Raw genomic sequence first — 22620 nt, forward strand, 5'->3', positions numbered from 1 at the left:
CTGAGCTCTTTGAGAAACTGCAAAAATGTTGGAATTATGGCCCCAATTCAATTTTCTCTTGACAATTATTTAAGAAAACATTTTTTAATCAGTTTAAAGCTATTTATTAATTAATCACAAAATATTCTGATGAAATAAGATTGATTATTATCAAATATTAAATAACAATTTGGCATGCCTCAGAACTTGTTCTGAATATTTATAGCCACAACCCTTAAGTGATTGTAAGCCCAAAAAAGTTGCAAGATTTCACAGATGAACCAAATCGTCAAAAAAGTTTTATCTGTCCGATTTGTCGACACAGAACGAAAAAATTCATCCTATTGACTATTTTGGTAGTCAATATGACAATTTGGTAGTCAATTTTCAGCCGATAACCGCGATAGCCAATAGAACAATTTTCTGTTGTCAATTTTGAGATCGTACATAGCTCAAGAACCAGAAGAGATATCGACTTCAAATAAATTTTGTTCTACAAAAATAAAAAGCAGAAAGGGCTCTCAAGAAAATTGAGTTTTTGTGTTTCTGACCATAGAAATTTGGTCAACTGTAAATATGTCACGAACCATTAACGTTAGCGACTTGAATTAAATTTTAATAAATAAATAAAAAAAAACTGAAACAAATATTTGTCACGTCGAAAATTTTACGAACTAAAATTGATTTTATCTCCAAAATAATTTTATGACATGATTAATAATTGTTTTGATATCAGATACAATTTTGAAAAAAAACAAATCGATAGTGTTTTTTAATAAGAAATAAAAACCCAAACAAAAATTACTAAAAACATTTATTTTCGATTCAATTATCTTTTCAAAAATTTGTGATTATGGTTTCCAACTAATTTAATCTTATACGAAATATACATTTTTCTTATAAAAAATAAAAACCTAAAAAAAAAACAATACAAAACAATAAAACTTGGTAAAAATTTACTTTCGACTCAAATATCAACAATATTAGCTTTAAAATAATTTTATTTCAAAGAAAAAATTGTTTTCAACATTCAGTAATTTTTTTTTAATAAAATCTAACAATCAGTTTTTCCACTAAAAATTAAAGTCTTAAAAAAATAGTTCAAATTAAATTCAACCATCAATTTATATATTTTGTTGAAATAAAAAATAATAACTCTTAAGAAATCTTTCTAAAATTGGTAAAAATTGGTTTTCGACAACAATCTCGTTGACAAAAATAGATTTTGAAATTAGTTTAATTTCATCATAATGTAAAATATCTTTGGTAATGTTTGGTTAATTTTTTTAGAAAAATTCAACTGAGAACTTTTTTTTAACAAACCACGAAAACATACGAACCTTAAGCAAGACAAATCGACAAACGGAATGGGAACTTATCAGTAGCATCCCAGAATATTTGCTTACAATTTTCTTAGCGCTAGAGCCTCTTTAACTAATTAAAAAATTTGTGTTTCAAATGTTCAAGTTTTATAAATTTCCAGCTTAAAAATAGGATCTTACATATTTTTGGAATATTTGCAAAAATTAGAACTCAATATAAACAATTTTTGGGTTAACAACTAGTATTTTAAGTTTTTTATTTTGTTGACTAGATAGACAGTTTTTGAAATTGAGAATATTACCATATTTTAGCTTATTTTTTCGAAATTGAAAAAAAATAGTTCGTACTTTTCACAATTTTCTTTTAAAAACTTTGGCAAAGTTTAATATTTAAGCAAGAAAGTATGAGTTTGCGAACAATGTCGGAACGATTAGATTTCCGTAACAACTGTTATAGCAACGGCCTTGTCCATTGGCCCCCTTTTTTCCAAACAAAATCTTTCATCTCTTATTTTTCAATGTTTTTAAAATTAATTGACCAGGTTTTATTGACCAATTTTTTTTCTTTTTTTTGATACATTCCTGTAGAAAAGGGAAATCAAAGGTAAATGGGTGTCATTTCTCTCAGGAAAGTTAGATGGTTACTATATCACCACGTTATCATTCTTAAGAAATGTTTAGCTTAAAAGGTGTGCCAAACGTTATGTATGTATATATATATTGCCTATACAAATTAATAAAATTCATTCAAAAACCCAAGCCAAAACCACAAGTACGAGTATATCTATGGGAATAGGTATCAATACCGATCCATCGTAATTAATACTCATTTTCCTTAATATGTATTTCTCAGCACCTGTAAAACACATTTTCTGACGAACAATATGTTTAAACAATCAAGATAACATGGTCATTAAATTGTTAAAAAAATATATAAACATCCGAGGCATAGTAAATAACTTATAGTGAACGTTTGAAACCTAAAATCCAATCGAAATTCCCGTTAAATTATTTCGAAAACTCCTCCTTCGGTCAAGGACCGCACTGACACATCAAATTAAAAATCACAAAATAAAATAAAAAACTAAACCTAAGGCGAGCACCAAAAACAATTTAACCAACAGGACAACTTGCAACATTTTCAATCCTTGCCACTTGCCATGCCACCACCTCCGCCATTGGCTCTGAATTTTGTGAGCTGCTATTCTCACTCAACCATATCAAAGAAGCTCCTAACACTTTTCTTTATATTGATTTTCTCAGCCTTTCTGGCTAAATTAATCGATAAATGCACATAACTGCGTTCGGTCGTTCCGCAACTTCTTTCTCCGTTGTTTCTGTTGGTATATATTCCCCTCTTTATTCTTATGCCCGTATCGAGATAAATAGCTAACAACATTCCGCAACCTTATAGCTAGAGCCCATGTTCTGTTGTTGCAAAGTTTCAAAACCTTAAACTACAAAATAAAAAAGGGAAAATTGGTTCTTGTTGCTGTACGAGTACTTCAAACTTGCCCCGGCCCGGCCGGCCGGTTTCTGTTTATTATTCTTTAACAAAAACAACAATCGAAAAAGGAACTAACAAAAAAGGACTAAGTGGGTTGCTGAATGCTGTGGAGCTGCGATGGTGTTGCTTTAACCTTTTACCATCAGGAGAAATGTAATTTAAATTGTCAAGATTGCAAGAGGAGAGACGTTAGGCGAGAGGGCTGGGATATAGTTTTTTGAGGTTAATGCCTGATCCTTAAGGCTTCAGGAGTGTAAAGGTACTGATTTTGAGTAGGTAAGGTAGGTATTCAGCAGGAATCCTTATCTCCTTATTTTTTTTTCGATTTCCTGTTTTATTTTGAAAGTATTCTCTCAAAGCCAATACGAAGTTGGATATTGCCTGTTTTAGTTTTTAAGGTATTCTTTTTGTAGTTATTTTTTTAAATTCGTGTTGTTTTTTGTTGTTGTGGCCTTTTATTTAACATGCTAAAGGGCTAAATTGCCCAGTGGTTTAAAATTATGGGTTTCGTGAATGACGCGGCAGTGGCGTTCGTTCAGGAAAGGTTTTTGGTATATGAGAGGTGCGATGGTATGGTGTAGTTTTTGGTGAGTGCAGGTACATTGTATCTTCTATAAGGATAAATATATATATTTTTAACATTTGATTTTTTAACAAACAAAACAACTATGGATTTTTGATTAAAAGAAGTAAATTAAGCCTTTGCAAGTGAATTTCTCATAAATTCTTTAAGGCATATGTATATCGTATATAGGGGAACTTCAACTCGTATTTATTGCATGAGTGAAAATTATGGAGTACCCGTACTTCAATGAATTGAATTTAAACTGTTATTTTGAACTTACATATTTAGGGCAATAATTTTAGAGAAGGAGAGGGGGAATATGGGAAGAATAAAAATTGAAGTTCAAGTTGGTTATTTGTGATGTTTGCTAATTCGATTTGCAGAAATCGTATCGTTTTGCCAATTTTTTTGGAAATCAATTTAAGTTTTCGTGATGCAGAACCTCTTGATAGGCTAAAGGCAGTTCCAAGATAAGGCGATGAGACCGCACTTTTAGCCTTCATATCTCGGGAAGAATAAACAAAGATACAGAAACGACTTCAAAAATAATTCAGCGCTTGGTTTTTTTACTCCAAAAACTAAAATAAATAAATTAAGAGGCCCAACAATTAGTTGCGCTCCTGAGTGCGAGTGCTGTTGTCAGGGATGGAGCTGACCTACAGTTTTAATCCGAATCCGAACCACTGATTTCAGAAGCATTTTGCATGACAATAATCACTCTTGGAGATTCTTTTAAATCTTTGTAAGATGCTACTAAAAGTTGGTTAAAATTGATTTTCGACTCAAATAGATTGGCAACAATTACAGGTATTTGTTTCAAAAATGTTATTTTATAAGATAAAATTAAGAATCTTATGAAAAACATCGTTTTTAAGACTTGGTAAAATTGTTGGTACAGTTTCAATAGACAGCTTTTTATCTTAATGTATTTAAGTTACGAGTCATGATGTTTGCCCGCGATAATCTTCTAAACTACTTAAAAGATTTTAATGAAATTTGTACACCATGTGCAATTTGATCCAACTTGAAAGAATTATTTGACAGTCACAATTATTTGTTAGTTCTAAACGATTCTTACAGATGTCGACATCTGTTGACTGAATTGAATAAGTATCTGACAGATGGCACTATGTCAAGCTTTCAAACCTTTCAAATAATACGTTTTAAATTAAATTCTCTTAGCCTTACATAAGCTGTGCGAATATTTTGATCAATTGTGTTCAAAGTCCATTCCTTTCAAATTTTAAACAAGATTCTGAATATGTGTACCAGCTTTAACGTTTCGGTCTTCGTTCGTAAATAATAATTTCATTGTAATAAAGGGTAACGGTAGTAGGAAATCAGTCGTGTAGGTCGCTATATTTTTTACAAATTTTTCCTTTTAATAGTTTACAACAATGTCTTATGACAAAAAACGTTAGTGACAGAAACGCGTGGCCGGGTCAGCTAGTTAAATATTAAAATCTACCAAAAATACTGAACTAAATTGTGAAAATAATAAATAAAGGTACTCACTTCAATTCTATACAAAATATTATTGCCAATATTCGTTAAGTTTTGAGAAGAAGGCAATGGAAATACAAATTTACAAAAAGGTACAAAAAGTTGGCAAAAATTGGTTATCGGCTAAAATATCACGGAAAAAGTTTATCATATGAAAAGTATTGTTTTTAACTTTTGGTTTAATTTAAAAAAATGATTTTAAACTTTTTGTATCTTTTGTACTGCTGACCTCTGTAATATGACACTAAATTTCTGTCAAGATTTTGGGCGTAAAGCGGTTTGACGCTCTATAAGAAAAAACCAACCCATTTTATCCATACAAACTGCATTATAGGAAAACAGTTTCAATTCTGCGAGTAAACGTATACAAAATAATTTTTAATTGAATTTCGTGCGCCAATATTTGAGTTAAACACATATTGAATTATCCTCAGGCCATTTACAGCCAAGAGAGTCGTGTTAAATTCAACATGACGTATAGGCTCAGGTATATATTAGCCATGGTGCACTGTGCAGACACCATTTCAACATGAACGCATTGAACAACAAGCAGAACGCCACACACTGTAATTTTAAAGTACCCGACTTGATGCAATGTAATTTAATCTTATTGTATAGGCGCGAGTAGGTACCTTGCAAAGCTTTATATATGTTTTTGTATTATAATCATATACCTATCTTCTGTAGCTTCTATAGTAATGGAGAAATATAATGATTGAGGAAAACGGAAGAGGATTAAAGTTGAACTTCTAAGTATACATTAAAATGAAAGGAAATTAAGTTTGAAATGTATCTTCAGAAAATTATATAAAGCTCAATTACTTCTTCTTGACAAGTTCAGAGTGTTGCTATATCTCCTTAAAATAAAACTTTTGTGTCAAACTTATTTTTAAAAAAACTTAAACTTATATCATACACGATGAAGAAGTATAAAGTTATTAGATATTCATGAGAATGTCTTCAAAACAAAGATGATATTTCTACTTTTTTGGTCAAACCTAGCTGTATTATTACATGAGATATCACATTAGCATCGTAGTATAGGGACGTGAAGTTCTTTTGTTATAGAAGAGCAATAAAATGATTAAATTTCAAACTTTGAACAAGGTTGCTTCTATTCAGAAAAAGTTTTGATTGTTACTGTATATTGCCGTACAATACATATAAAATTGGTAAATGGTTACACATTTAAATACAATGTTTAGTAAATTTTGAGTTTAAAAGCTGTGGGTTTTAACTTACCTACGACTTGACCTTCTATAAACACATCAGTTTGTGTGTTGAAACACTTGGAAGTTGAAACTTTTAACTTTTTATTGAAGGTTGTTGAAAACATTGGTCTATGAAACCATAAAGATATTTTGGTAAAAAACTTTAGCGTATTGTCACTGATGGTAAAAATGAATCTGTCCAAGATTAATTTTTTTGAACACCAGATTTCTTTATTTTTACAATATGAACAATATTATACCTTCTTACAATTTTCTTACTAGAAGAAAATGCTTTGAGGACATTTTATTTTTTTTTTTTTTCAGTTCTTAGCTTTTGGGACTTAACAGCTTTGCTTTCAATTCTGAACGCATTGTTCTTCTCAATTTATTCAATAAACTCAACGTTTTCATCATTAACGAACGAGCAACGTTTGCCCTTGTAAAAATTGTCTAGCGAAGTTCAAAATCGGTGCCTGCAACTTTAAGAGCGTTATCTCAAATTTTCGGTAGTAATTTTCACTCATGCAATAACAAGTTTAATGCACAAATTTGAAACGGTCAAAATCAGTCAATTCCACAGAGTTTTCAAGAATTGAACACACAATGGTGTATTTTGTTTGGGGACCTTTTTTTAGCGACACCGACGACCTGTAATTGCGTACAGAACGGCCCCAAAAATTAAGGTTATTAGGACACTTTGGCAGCGTGATTTCGACAAGATTCAGAAATATTGTGATGACTGGAACTTGAAAATTAATGTATAGAAATGCGAAATTATTCTTCGTTGTTTGAAGCCACAAGAAATACGAGGAAGAACTGGAAAAATCTAGTGACTGTGGAACCTGGTGAATAAAGCGTTGTTAAGTTCCTTGAAATCTGGTATTTTTATTTCGAAAGACATGTGAGTGCTGCTTTGGCCCTAGCTAGGGGAGCTTATACCCTGAACAGCACGGTGAAGGTGATTTGCCTATGGCCTTTATGCAGCCGCTGAGTACCTGGCATTGTTCAAAGTTGCTCCATCTTAAATAGAAAAGATTGGAGCGTTGGCAATGTCTTCAACGTTGCCTTGCAATAAACAGAAAATACACAAACAGTACTATTTCAACCAGGATCTATACAACAGAGCTAGCATATACATACAGAATAGATCATTTTTTGTTCAAGCTCAATCGGGGGCTTGTTTCAACAGCAAAGTCTCCGCCCCACAGCTTAATTTTTTTATTTTATTACCCCAAAACAAATACTACAATAATACGCGTTTAATCTGCTCCATCCTACTCTATGCTTAAGTATATTTGGACAACCGAAGGCTGATACAGAATAGAGAGGTAGTTCCGCTAATCTACCACATCGGCCGTAAAATTGTAGATAGGCGACTCTTGTCCAGTCAAGACCGCCTTGCACTGGACTGTGCTGATAGCATTCGGTTCAGCAGAACTGTGTCCGATAAGGCCCGAAGAGATAGGGTGAAGAAGGAAAACTAGTTTTGGTGGCTGCAAACTGAAAACTTAATTTAAGGTTGTCTGAGGCGGAGTGTCTTGGCCGACTTACCTATGTAGGTTCAAGGTTTACGTTAAAAACTCTCAGGGTGGCACCAAAAAAAGCATAACTGATTTGGGTTAGTTCCAAGTAAAGGGTTTTTGGAGCCCCATGGCGGCCATTTTGCTATGGTAACATCTGTCAAATCTTTTGATTATTTTTCAGTTACACGATTAAGCAGAACGTTCAAATGATAAAACTTTAATGCAAAACGTTATGAGCATTGCGCCCATTTTACGGTAGACGTAGTGGCCATTCACAGTCGACTCTTCAACGTTGGGAGGTTCTTTGCCAACGGCTTTCCGTTCAAGAAACGCAAGAACATCACCGCGGTCCGTGAAAGGGTACAGCAGAACCCGAGGCAGTATATTCCTCGCCGTGCACAAGAACTCAACTTAGTGAATTTTGCTTCGGGGCCTTGGTCTACACCCGTACAAGATCCAACTGACCTAAGAGTTTAAAGTTCATGACCAAAGGAAACGCCGTTTTTAATTGACTAGACTTTAAATCGTTTGGAAGAGAACCCCAACTGTGGCCGAAATAACATTTATAGTGACGAGGCACATTTTAGGATGAATTTGCCGTATATAGGATGACACTAGCCCATGCGAGGTTCACCATGCATAATGAATCCAAAAAAAGTTACCGATTCGTGTGGATCTTAGGCCGACGATCTAATTGGTCCGTATTTATTTAATTTAAACGACGTTAGTGATCGGTCACAGTTACATAACGATGGTAACTAATTTCTTATGACTAAAATTGAACCATATGGACCTCCGTGTGTTCCAGCAGGATATAGCTACGTGCCACACAGGAAACACCATGATATCTTGACACATCTTCTACCTACCAGTTTTGAAAAACCCTTCAGTATAATTGGTTTGGGTAGTTTTATTTAGTTTTAAGTTTCAAATAAAATATATAAAAATCAGAATTTACAATTTTATACAAATTTTTCCACCGTGATATTGGTTCTACGTCAAAGTACAGTGTGACAGACCTGACAGGGATATCGATTTAATGACAATGAGTTTTTAAAACTCCCCCATCATTGTTTAGCCTTGATTGAAAATTCAAGTTCCAATCTTAAAATGTCAACAATATTTGCTTCAAAGAACATTTAACTAGTAAAACTTAAAACAAAAATGCAGCACCAGAATTTCCAACTAACAAAACAAAAGTAACAAATATTCCAATGAATAATATCAACCTACGTGTTGTATTTCAAGCTCGATAAATAAATTTATAATATAACACGCTTAAGCCCAATAATTCAAATCGCACACATTTGTTACTTCAAGTTTAAAAATAATTGATTATTCTGAACAATAATGCAAATAGCTTTAGAAATGTCTTTTAATTGTATTCAATTTACAAAAGTCTTACCTTGTTTTATAAAGATTAAATATACATCTTTATGTTGTGTGTATAAATGTGAGTTTAGGTAATAGTGCGATGTATAGCATGCAAATATACATACGGACTTGTTTTATAAGAATTTATACATTTTTGACGTTTCAACCCTTCACTATATTTTCGTTTGTTCATTCTCATAAGGGGTTGGTAAAATATTAATTTGACAAATGCCATTTTTACTTTTCCGTTCAAAAAAATATTTATATATATTTACAAGAATCTTTGTAGCTCTGTACACATATATAACCACCATTCAGCTGATATAGGCAAGATATATACATTTTCTATATACATATTCGTATGTATTTAAGTTAGTTTAAATATAATTTAAATGTATTTTAGTTCATTTGTTTCGGTTTCTATGGGAAAGGAATTCGTTTTTCGTTTTTTTTTTGTTTCATTCTTTTTGTACGTCTTGAAACTAATTCATCAACATAACAAATGTCATGATAGCTATCCGACTTTAGCCGGAATCACGAAATACACGCGATTTCTTTTTGGAAAATAAGCCAAATAATATACAAGTGAAAATACAAAGAGAGGCCATATACACTATACCTATACACTATATACAGTTTAATATGTTCAGAAGGAAAATCTATGAAGTCTTTGTACAATTGTGCTTATTAAGCATGAAATGGAATAGTTTGACTTGTAGGTACAATTGGTGTCGGCTTTTGACAAAATTTACTTTTAAGTTTCCAAATTAAAAGAAACATGTTAGTTGCATACAAAGTTATACAGTCGCTTCACATTGCAATATATGAACACATAATACAGATCAGGAGTTATAATGAAGAGATGCTACGTTCGCTTAGGAAATTAATTAGAAAAACAACAATTATTTGAAACGTGTTTGATGAAGCTCTTGAAAAAATATGAAAAGCTTGGAATTTGAAGTCTATATATCAATACTTTTTGAGATTTTTTACTTCTACTTTTGTTGAGTTTAAAAAGCCACAATGAACAAGTATTGTTCTAAGTTTATAGCTTAAAATTATTTTCTTATTTTTAAGGATTTTGTAGTTGGAAATATATAAGGCTTTATTTCGTTAAAAGAACGCATCATAAGAAGCTAATTTTTACGATATGTTAGTGACGACTGTAAATTATCGACTCGGCGCCGCCGCCGGCCGCTGTTCGAAATTGAATTCTATACATAATACTCTAATAAGTACAAAGTATCGTGGAAGGATACAAGTGCAAGGCTTCCAAAATATCGCTGGTGCAAAATTGCAACCAAGCGACATTCAATAGCGCCTTGAAAATTTTCTAGAAGATGTCCTTTTTAATCGAAAAATTGAACAATCAAATCTGCTGTATTTGGAGTGGGGAGCAGCAAGATGTATTTCAAGATGTATTAATGCATCCAAAAAAGTCAATGTTTGGTGTGGCTTATGGACTTGGGAAAATATGAGGCCGTTTTTTGCAACGTTGCTATGAACTTTGTGCGATGATAATACATTTTTTAAGGAAAAAATCAAGAACTCGACTTACATGACATGTGCTTTAAATGAGGTGCCACATACAAAACAAATCTCGCTTAATAATGGACCAAGTTCGCTGAACAGTTTATTTAACGTTTGGGGCGGCCAGTAGGCTGTCTCGGCCGTGAGACTTAAAGTCTTTAGAATGTTCGTTAAGCCCTAAGAACTTCTTGATTCGGCCTAGAAAACCCAAACATCTTGCGGCATTTTTGGCGACATCGCGTATGTGATCGTTCCATCAAGAGGTGGCTGGTGGTATACATACCGGGAATATCGAGATCTCCAGTCTCCTCGATGCAAGTGTCATCCATGGAAATTACAGGGGGGTAGGATCTCGCTTTAACGATACAAGACAGCATTGCGTTTTCGAAGCTTTAAATTCCACGTTGTACAATGCTGAGTGATATCGTCAGCAAAACAATGTATTGGATTAGAAGTTGCAGACAGGAGGTCGGTAATAAAAATGAGAAAGAGTGTTGGAGATAAAACGGAGGCCAGCATTAATTTGTGGTTTTCAGGCTTGTATTGAACGAATCGAAAGGTAATTACTAATCTAATGAAGAAGGGATTCGTGAAAACCGGCAGCACGTATTTTTGATAAGAGAGCCTGATGCCAAACCCTATCAAATGCTTTTGAAATATCAAGTGCAATAATCTTACTTTCTCCAAAGATCTGCTCCACTTTTCGGTGAGATGAACCATGAGATCACCAGTGGACCTATTGCTACGAAAGCCATATTGTCGGTTATTAAGAATCTTTCGATCTTCGAGATATTTCTTCAGCTGATAATTAATAAGCGTTTCCATGACCTTGGAAAGAAGGGACGTAAGTGCAATCCGTCGGTAATTAGACAGTGGTTTTGCTAGCGTTGAGGAACACCTCTTAAGAATAATAGAGCATCCGGACCAGTGGATTTATGAATGTTGAGATCTTAAGAACTCTTACCACAGTACGAGTGCGAAAAAAGATTGGTCCCATAGAATCACTAAATCGCTCTTGTACAGGGGGAGTCAAAACACTCACTGGCAGCGTTGAATTGGCGGCGAACTGCCTATCAAAGAGATTAGCTTTCTCTAAAGAGCTAAAAAATGGTGTGTCATTGACAACAAGCGTAGGATCCGCGGAAGAGAAAGAATTCCTCATATTTTTTACAGGTGTAATGCTCACCGAAATGTTTAAAAAAGTATGACTAAATCGGACTTAGCGGATGAACTATTTGAGTTAAGCCGTGGCCAACATTTGCATAAAATAATTTAATAATAAGCTACAAGTTCCTAGCAGTTTGACATCGGTTAAACTAAGTTGTTAAACCATTTTTTTTTTTTAGTTGAAAGTCTGACATTTACGAAAATGGATCGTTTGACTATCACATATTATTATGCTTTAAGAGAAGATTATGGTTTACATAAGCGTCCAACTACGGAAGCAATTATCAAAATTGTGAAGAAACTTGAAGAGACTGTATTGGTTGAAGATATTGTAAGGCATGTGCAACATCGTTTCGCTACTATTACTAAAAATATTGCTGCTGGAAAAAGATGTGTTGGTGAGGTCCCGAATGTGTTGATATTTCGTCGTTTTTAGAAATATGGCCTATCTAATGGCGCATTGTGGCGTATTTTGCATTTGGATCATCACCTAGATCCAACAGCTGAAGCCAGCTGACCAATTTGGAGCATTTAGATCATTTGATAACCAAATTTTTTTTTTGCCTGCTTGTGAAGAATATGACTTAGCTTTCTTGCAAGATATACATTTTCTGGCCTCGTAATTTGACGTCTTAGCGATATCAACTAGTCAGCAAGATTATGCGACTTGACACTGCTGGACAATTTTGTGTGGATCTAAAAAGACCGTGTTTAATCAAATAAATCTTTAACTCCTGAGCACTTAAAAAGCAGCATTTGTCAAGTTATGGCTGAGATACCGCCCAATATGTGTTAAAAAGTGATCGAAAATTACCTCACAAGAATCGATTCGCGTGCTGGGCAATTAAATGATGTAGTATAGTGAATGTCAATCTTCAAACTTTATAGTAAAAAAGAAATATCATAAAAAAAATATTGTATACGTGTTTTATTTACACTTTTACTTTTGAAACCGCAAAATGGATATCCCTCTATAATCATAAAAACAAACACTTTGTTCTAGTCATTTTAACATAACTCTTAAGTGCTTGCCTCTCCTTATTTTTATAAAGCCTGTTATGCACAAAGATTATTTACTAAACCGCACTACATGAATGTGAAATGTTTAACCTCGCTCAACTTTTCCTAGTTACTGAGATTCTTTTGGAATTTTTCCCATTATTGAAAAATTTAAAATTCTATAACATCATAAGTGTATGCCATGAAATTTATAGATCTCAAAAATTAAGTTTTTGGGGGATATAAGGTCTTTTTTCAATAGACTTTTCTGATTGTTTGTATACGGAGTTTGGCATCGTTAGACTGTTCCAATGCATTAAGTACGTTACTTCATACAAAAGCTTCCTTTAAACATTGTTTGCTCTCTTATTAAAAACTTACCTGATTTTCATGAAAATAGTTTCATAGGGTTACTGTTCAAAATTTAAAAAAAATTAATGTTTTTTTAAATTTTTAAATAATCCTAATATCTTCAGCACTCAAAGTTGCAATTTTTCATTGAGAATGAAATGTGTCCTCAATTTTTAATTTCAAAAATTTAAAGTGGGTTAAATTGAAAAAAAGTTCTTGAAGGTTCTGTTTCAAGTTAATCTGTCGAAATTGGCCGATTAGCTTTATCTATATAGTTAATATCACAAACTAAAGATTCCATTAAAAAATATCGGTTAACAAGCCCACTGGACATTAATGCTCAATAAACTCTAGCCCCAAGTGTCTTTAAGTAAATTCAAATATGTGTTGGAGAATACTTTGGGACGAAAACTAAAGTGTTTGATTTTATTTCTAAAGCTGAATGTTTTGATTGCTTTTCGTCTTTAAGTTAAGTAAAACATAGGAAAATGCAAACAAATCCTGGCGTAAAGCTTTAAAATAGAACTTTAAATGCATACAATTATATATAATTAACCTTAATGCCAACAAAAATAAACAAAACAAATTTAAAAAACACCTAAATGTTGATATCATAAGGTTTTTCTTTATAAAAGAAACAATCAATTAATTACCAGTATAGTACATAACCTATAACACATGCAACTTATCTAAGATTCACTTTCCTTAACAAGTCATTAATTTGTTCGTTACTTAACTTTAGAACAAAAAAAATATGGTTCTTTAAGCAAATATTAGAATGTGAACAAAAAGAGTCTAATAGAATTTTATAAAGATGCTCTATACTCTGGGGGCTTTGTTGTTGTTGCGCTATTAACGCAAAACGAATCAATTAAGTATTTAAATTTTCTATAAAACTTCTCATCATCAGCATCATACAACAACAACAAAAACAACAAAAGTCATATCAAAAAATCCCACCAGTATATGCCAAACATCAGAAGAAGGAATTACCATAAATTATTTGAAATTGTTTCGAAGAGCGACATACAGATCAATTGGTGTTAATTAAATCCCCGAAGAAAAAGTCACTAAAAAGACAAGCCCAGGCTGCTGCTATGGCTATAAATTATTTTCTGTCATTTGGTTTGAGTATATTGTGTATTTAATTTTTGTTTTATTTGTTCATAGTTCATATATCTGCAGCTTCTGTCATTCTGTGCCAAAGGCATATTGAATAAATATTTTGTTTCTTTTTTTTATCTTAAGACATTTTGAATATTTGATCATGCAGCGATCATGCATAAAAATATACATGCGTCAAAATCTTTTTTGGTTTTAATCCTTTCTCAGTGGCTAACCCAAATCAAATGAGATTGTAAGAAGTCTACAAAAATCCATAAATCAATCGATGGCTTGACACCAAAATATACGAAACAAACGCAGCATCTTGATCTTGGAAAATGATCATCCTTGCGGTACGATCTTCGAAGGGCAAAATAGGTTCATCCCCTAAAACTCCAATGGTGAGAAAATGCAGTTTATATACCTTTTGCGGGAAATCATTTTTCATGGACTCGTGGCAATTTCATAAATTTCAAAAAACAACAACACACAAAAAATTATCACCGAGACCACCATTTACACAACATACAAAACAAACAACAAAATTTCTTTGGCCCAAAACGCCGGGCGGTAGGTCGTTTGGTGCGGTGCGGCGCGGCGTGAAAGATGGGTCCATTAAATACTCATAAAAATTTGTAAGCACCTCATAAAAATAGTCATAAATAATTTTTTAGTTTGTTGAGGTTATGTTTTTATTTTTTCTTCTCATTTTGTTTGTTGTCCTCTCGATTTGTTGCTTTGTTTGTTGTGCCCAAATATGCTGCTTTGCTGAGATTCGGTAGTAGTTGCACGATGGATGTCCTGATGATCCTTGATATGATATTGTATTTAGTTTTGTTAATTGCCCTTGTGGTCACCCGTGCTGAGGACATTATCGTCATCAGAGTGTAGAAAGATACATCATAAATCGGAGATGATTTATTGTTTTTATTTTCTTGTTTTTCATTCAACATCCAGGACAAGGGAGGTTGTTGTCACGTCGTCATTATGACAATATTTATGGTTTCATCACACAATTATTCAATTGGTATTTTTGTAAATGATGTTTGTCTTTTTTTTTGTATAAACATTCCATAAAAAGGTATAAGGAGTGTGTGTTTAAATCATTTTCGAATTTGGAATAATGTCCTTTTAATTCATTCATAAGCTTTCTCCTTTCGAATGATATGAATAGGTTTAGTATAAATGTGCGTAGGCGCACAGGAGGAATTATAGCAGGTATTGCGTGTATCTTATCAAGACGAGGAATTTATTTGCGTTCTAGTTAAGGAAAAGTATGGAGGAGCCCTATGAAAAGAAAAAAAAAAGTCATAAATCTCAAAGACGGAAAGTCCTTTAAATTAACATACGTCATACACGCGTTATCCAAGTGGCTATATATAAACTAGGTATATTGAATTTTGTATTTGTATGAAAGAAAGTCAAGAATTTATTTTTCATTTCTATTTGTGTTCTTGTTTTATTCATAGATACATGAAACAAAAGAATAAAGTGCGTGCAGGCTGACCTGACCGCCAGACCAGGCGCTACAAATTTCTTTAACCTTAGTGACTATAAGTATTGCTATGTATGGGTACCAATGCCGCCACCAACCGCCACGTTTATATTCATCGGAACGTGAAAAATTCCCATTTTTCTTTTGTCATAGTACCTATAGGTGTATTTATGTATTTATTGGAATATTTTACTGACTTTTACTGACCAACATGTGGCACTTTTATTTGTAGGTATATAAAACCCTGTTATATATATGAACTTCAATTAGCCACTACTTGATATTGATCCCTATTTTCTATTTTCTTACGCAAAGAAAACGAAGAGTCTAGTGACATGCGGAGAGAAATTAGGTGGGTTACAGATATTGCAGCATATTATGAGTATATTGGATGTTCCATGTTGCATAATAGAATATCTATCAACAAAGACTCCTGTGGTGATAATTGTAACAAAAGGTTCAATTGTTCTATATACAGCAAGATAATAGTTGCACTTTATGGAATTTTAGATACGGATAAGGATTCAGATTTGGTTTCTTAAAGAAAACTAGTTTTAATTATTTTTAAATACAAAAAAAAGAAGGTTGGGATGCTACCCGCACTGATTACTTTTCAATCTGTTGATTTTTCAAAAAATTTTATAAACTATTAGCAACAACTTTTCGTGTAAGATAAAAATGTTTAAATTCAATATCTTTCTTTGATTCTAAAGATATTTGTGTTAAAACCAAATTTTAGATTTTGTTTTTTGTTAAAAAAAAATAGCTGTGCATTTTGTTTTTCAAAAAAAATAACTTTAAGTTAAGCACAATATTCTGAATATACATAAAATAAGTTTTATTTCAATATATTTTTTTGTTAACTAAATATTTTATGCGAAAACCAATTTTTGTAAGAACTTTGGTAGAATTTTTCTTAAAGTTAATATTATTTATAAAAAATTATAAATTGGATTTTTAAAAATAACAATACTCTGAAGTCCATACCTTCATTTATTAGAAGTTCGAGCCTAAAATCAATTTTTACTAATTGTTTGTAATATTTTTTTTTAGCTCTTATTTTTTATAAAAAAGAAACAGTTCATTGGAACTTTCTTAAAATTTAAAAAGGTGTGTACATTTTTTTTTAATGAAATGAAAGCTCAAAGCTTATATCTTTAATCGTTTCCAAAATATTCGAAAGATAGCCAATTTTTATAAACTTTTAGTTGTACATTTTTAAAATTTGTATTTTTGGCAATTTGTTTGAATTGCTTAACAATCGAATTTATTTGAATTCAATTTCTCTGTGGGTTTTTGAGATTCGACTAAGAAAAAAGGTATCCTGATCGTACGTTCACACGTACATACACACAAATTAGACATCTCCCTCAAAACTTTTAATTTAAATTGTGTAGGGACCTTGAAACGTCGAGAAATGTCAACATTTTCCATTCTACAAATCGAACCGAGAATTAGAATTAAAAATAACGTAAAGAAAAATGTTGATGTTTAAAAAATGTACTCAAAAATTTTAAGCAGAGTTAGTATTTTGATGCCCTAAAATGCAAAAAAAAGATTGCTGTATCTTAATTTTCCGAAATGACCGTTAAAGAAAAATTTGAAGACTTTTGAAGGTTTTCAATTGCAACTCCTTATAAGTGAGAACATCTTTTGACAAAGCTTAAGCTTAGTACGACAAAAGTGATTTTTGACAGATAAAATGTATTAAGCTTTATTTATTAGATACGCCTTTATTTAGCTTTATTTATTGTTCTAGAACGTTCAGAACAGAAATCTTTATATGCAGTATTTGACTACATTTTTGAAAGCCTTCCAATAAGAGTAGGATGATTTTGAAGTGGAATAAACCAAACTATACTACTTATAACTTACTACCAACATTATTTTTTTATTTGAAATAATCAATAATTTTAATACTTAGAATAACTTCAAAAGTGTAACTAAAATTTATACCACTCGCAGATAAATGAAACGTTTTATCAAAAAATCTGCACAAAAAGATACTAAAAGGTTTTCCGCTGTTAGAGGTTTCTTTTTGAATAACTCGCAATTTGAGTAAATTTCAATTTTGAAGTTGTCACATTTTCACATTTGACAAGTAAAAAGTACGAAATTACTAAATAAATAAAATATTTGCTTTTACGACAGATTGGAATTGTTACAATTTATTACAAAAATGGGGAAAATTTTGATGTCACGCAGTTTGCAAAAGTAAAAAACTTTCGAGTCTTCTCCGTCGGAAATAGTAAAACTAGTGTAAAATTGGAGCTGTTGGAACAAGATGATGTGTTCAATCCGAACCGTAAGCTAAAGAAAAACTGTCTTTATTATTTGCTGATGTATAGCCCGTATGTTATTAACGTAAAACCATTTTGCCGATTCCTCGTCAATTTTTGCCACAAAATATTACATTATTAATGAATTAGATCTTAATATTTTAAATTGCAGTTAACATAAGAACTTCGATCGATCACCAGTAACGTAGTGATAACTTTCGTGTATCCTATAGGTGCATAAAAGTGATCAGGATTTTTGTCGAAAAATAATCTTTAATAAAGAGACCTACTTAGGTCTAAAAAAAATTGTATTAATATAAACATTTATTTAAATTGTGGGTCGGAAAACTTAACTTTTTACTGTTTGGTGCAGTTTTTTGGCTAGCGGTGTGTTTGGACCATACTTATACGGAAATAAGGTTGAATTAACTATTTTGGTTCATATTTTGAAACAAATCAGAAGAAAATGATGTGGATGAGTCGGTGATAAGTCTCGAAATGGTGACTACAATTGAGCTTCAACTCATTTACATTTTTTTTATCTTTGGAGTCACGTCCGAAACAATACCTTTAAGATGGAATTCATGAATAGGTTATCAAAAATTTGTTCAAAACGATTACATGCTTCAAGCGTATAGCAGTTCATCTGATATCATTTTTCACTGTTTATTACTGTATAGGTCTCTTCACACTTGTTTTTTAAATCTTAAATTGTGAATTCTTAATGGAAACCCCATAAGTGTTTAATTTTCAGCCATTGTCACCTCATATGCACGATATATCAATTAATCCTCATTGAAAAACTATTTCCTTGAAGAAAGTACTTTTTGAATTTACATATTTCTTCAAAAATTCATCTTCAATATAAAAGCTCATCAAAAAACTATTCTTTAAGTGTATAAGAAAATTATTAAAAAATCAAATCGGGCGTACAACTGATCTATAATTGCTTTTAAAGTTTATGTTAACTTCGTACATCTTATCTATTACCTTTACCCCTTAAATTATTATTATCCCTAGAAAGTCACTGAAGCCTTTGCCGACTTTTATATTTAACATACATTCTTCAACTTCAACATACTCGTATGTGTTTTTGATTTTAATAACACATTTCAAGATGTACTCTGTATTGAACGCTGTTCGAAACTACCGCCGTAGAGTGTACATAAATATTTTCTTAGTAGCGTAATATTTTCTAAGCAAAACACCATATCGCAGTAATATCAATGCGAATAATTTTGAATGGCTCAGAATAGAAGAAGTCTTCTTTCAAACGCCACTATGATAAGTTTTATCAACTTTGTCACCAAATTTGACTTCAACTTTTAAGTTAACAAAATAAGATTAATACTTAACCCTATCGAAAATAAAGAAGCTTATATGCATATACGTATTTATTAAACGTCATAAAATAGGTCTAATTAATTTCAGTTTATCTTAATGTGACTTGATAAATATATATTTTTAAGTTATAAACTAAAAAGAAACTGTTTTTCTAACACATGTGAACTAAAAGCTCTGAATTAGTTTATTCAAATTAAAGATATAAATTAATATAAACATATATTTAAATCAAATATAATCTTTAATCATTTCACTTAATCGTTTCCATTTGAACAACAACAAAAAAAAACTTTTATGTCATCTGAAGTCTGTTGAACTATTAATCAAATTAAATTAATGCCCCTACATATGAAAATTAACGTATTTTTTTAATTATTATTATAGATCGAGAAAATCTTGTTTTATTCAATTTTATTTTATTATAAATATACAATAAATCAAAACTTGTTCTACGATGTTTAAAATTATTTGAAATATTAATGATTGGTAGGTCATAAGTCTTTTTAAGTAGAGAAGGAAATCATATAACTATACTGAAACAGGTGTAATTGTCAACGTAAGGCAAGTTTTTCTAAAGTATTTTATTTGAATACATATAAGTTTAATATTATTTATGCAGGTACATTTTTAAATAAATTGCAACTATTTTGTTTCTTTGTATTTTTCAGTGTTTTTTTTAAATAAACCTTTCCTAAAAAAAGAAGAATATTGAAAATAACAAACATTTATTTACTAAACTTTCTAAGCTTAAAACAACTAAAAGCTGTTGTAAACTATATTATCAGTAAAATACCAACATTCGTTTAGTACCTTTATAGTTTTCGACAACATAACGGATATTGCTAAATTTGTATCCTTACTTAATATTTCTTGACGGTTTTCATATTTCATTTCACTAATAACCAGTTAATATTTTTTTTCAATTACGTATTTTATAATTGACATTAAATATTCAAATTTATTATAAATATTTATTAATTTAAGACCCAATTTAACCAATCACATGTGCTAAAGAATTGTCATGCCGACGGCCATTTTACCGATGGATGCATAATTAACAATATTTTAAAACTTGATTTTTAAGGGGATTTGCTTTTCCATTCAAAAACGTGTCTCAGTTTTTAGGCTTTAGAAAAATTAGATATTGTTATTTTCTTCTTTGATATTATTATAAATTCATATAGAAGGTTTGTAGGTGTTTTGCTTTAGTTCCTGAAGATTAAAAGGTTAATGACATTTTATAAAGCAACTGTGGTTTTGAAGCAATAGCTTATATTGAGAATGTATAATTTATTAAAGATGTAATTGCAACACTTCTATAACAATCACATCTTATTTTTAGAAATGTACATATTGGATAATTTATTGTATTGGTGTTTTTTGAAAATAAAATTTCTATATTTTTTTTAGTTATTTCCGTATATTTTCCTTCTGTTTTAAATTTTATATGCAAATATTGATTAATGTTGTGTTCAAAATTTTTATTAAAAATTTAATTTAATTTTGTATGAATAAGCTTCTCGTATAATAATAATTCGGTACCGCATTTAATCAACTTTATAAGGTTTGATGATTGATATAAACGTTGCAGCGATTTTGTTGATGCTAAAAAATACTTCGTTTTTACATTGAAAACCAGTACGTTTGTTCTGATCATAAATTAATGTATACATGTAACAATCCAATTCAGTTCTTGAGTTTGTCGTGAAGTCTAGAATTAATGTTCAAAACACTTGGAATTATTGGCATAGTTCTTTCTACGCTGTAATTTTGCCATATAAGTAAATGATTTTTCCTGAAAATCTAATGTAACCATGATATTCTAAATTGATAACAGCAGTACCCGTGGCGTGATAGTTCGTCCGTATGGGACCAGTAACTTAGTTGTAAGTTATGGTTAATTATGCTAGTTTTATACATTTTTTTTAGCACTGGCACTGCCTCTGGCGAGGAATTGGCAAATCCTTAAAGAGTAATTCTTGTCATCAAAAGAGCTTTCTCAAATCAGCCATTCGAATTTTGTTTAAAACTGTAGGTCCTCTATATCCCTGGCAACAATTCTTTCACACCGAAATAGTTGAGAGCTGTAAGTCACTTATCCCTAGTATTCAACGGGCTATTGCCGTTTTTTAACCGCATGAAAAATTTAGATATTTGTTGTCTTTGAATTGAAATGAAAATTACTTTGACATAAGGAAAATTGCCGAAAATTGAGAAAACACAATTCTCATGTCACGATAGTCTGTTAAATCAACCATATTGACCCATTTGAGCAGCTTACTCGATATCAGCAGCATTGGTTTTTGTTTCTAAACAATCTTTGATCAGGCGTTAAAGCTAGCTGAACTATGCCGCCGCATTAGTCCACCTCTGAAGACATATGACGTGGGTTAGTGAAAATTGGGACTGATCGCGAATCAACTATGTATCTTGTAGCCATCACGTAGATAAATTTCAGCAATATATCTGTGTTGCATAATTTTTTAATATTAATAAGGTCTTAAAAACACCTCATACATTCACAATATTTCAAATGTTCCACAACAGATCTTTAAGTATTTCCTAGATTTTTAAACCATTATTTCCGTTTTCTTACGGGCAGTGGTATTTTACTAACTTGTGGTATAACGTAGCAACAATAAACAAATATATAGTAAATAATTGCTAAAATTTATATTACTGTGAGCCTAACTTAAGGTCCATTTTGAAAGCTAAGCACCTTTATCATCTATGTACATGCCTACATTTTTAGAAGTTGCAAAAATTGAATATAAACAACTTTATGGTGTTAAGAATATATTCTCTAAAACTTGTTTATATACCTTTTAACAGAAAATATCGGAATATTAAGTGGCTGAGTTCCTTTTGAAAACAATTTTAAATCGAAAAAAGAATTGTTCATAAAATCTATGAACGGCGATAATTTAAAAAAATTACCCAAAACATGTTATAAAGTTATCATTGGTATTTATTGTTATTGTTAAAATTAATATAGTTTATGTAGATACTATATTGTTATATATACGCATCGCATAGTCCAAAAAAGTCTCTGTAGATCAGGCCTAATATTATTGTTTTTTTTTGAAAAAAGTAATAGGAACAAATGAAAAAAAGTTGGTTTCAACCTTCTATTTTTATTTATTTTTAAGTTTGAAAAAATTGTGATTTTCAAAAGCCTGTTTTTTCATATATTGTTATAGGTAATAAATATATTATCACACAATCAACAAAAAGAAAGCTGCTGCACGGAGGACTTTTGGGACTTTGGTGTTTATTATTTTGACAAGATATATTTTGTTTTGGAAAAAGGGTCATCTATAGATTTGAAAAATGGTATTTTGTTTCATAAATATGAAGCTCTAAATTC

The 22620-nt window shown here is 31.2% G+C and overlaps 1 protein-coding gene across 1 annotated transcript in view; it reads right to left on the minus strand.

Moving 5' to 3' along the window:
- The window catches only part of LOC129938696 (homeotic protein Sex combs reduced), a 107986-nt gene that overhangs the window by 68513 nt on the left and 16853 nt on the right, over positions 1 to 22620 (minus strand). The window lies entirely within an intron of this gene.

This window comes from Eupeodes corollae, chromosome 1 (assembly GCF_945859685.1).
Source record: "Eupeodes corollae chromosome 1, idEupCoro1.1, whole genome shotgun sequence".
Taxonomy (NCBI): domain Eukaryota; kingdom Metazoa; phylum Arthropoda; class Insecta; order Diptera; family Syrphidae; genus Eupeodes; species Eupeodes corollae.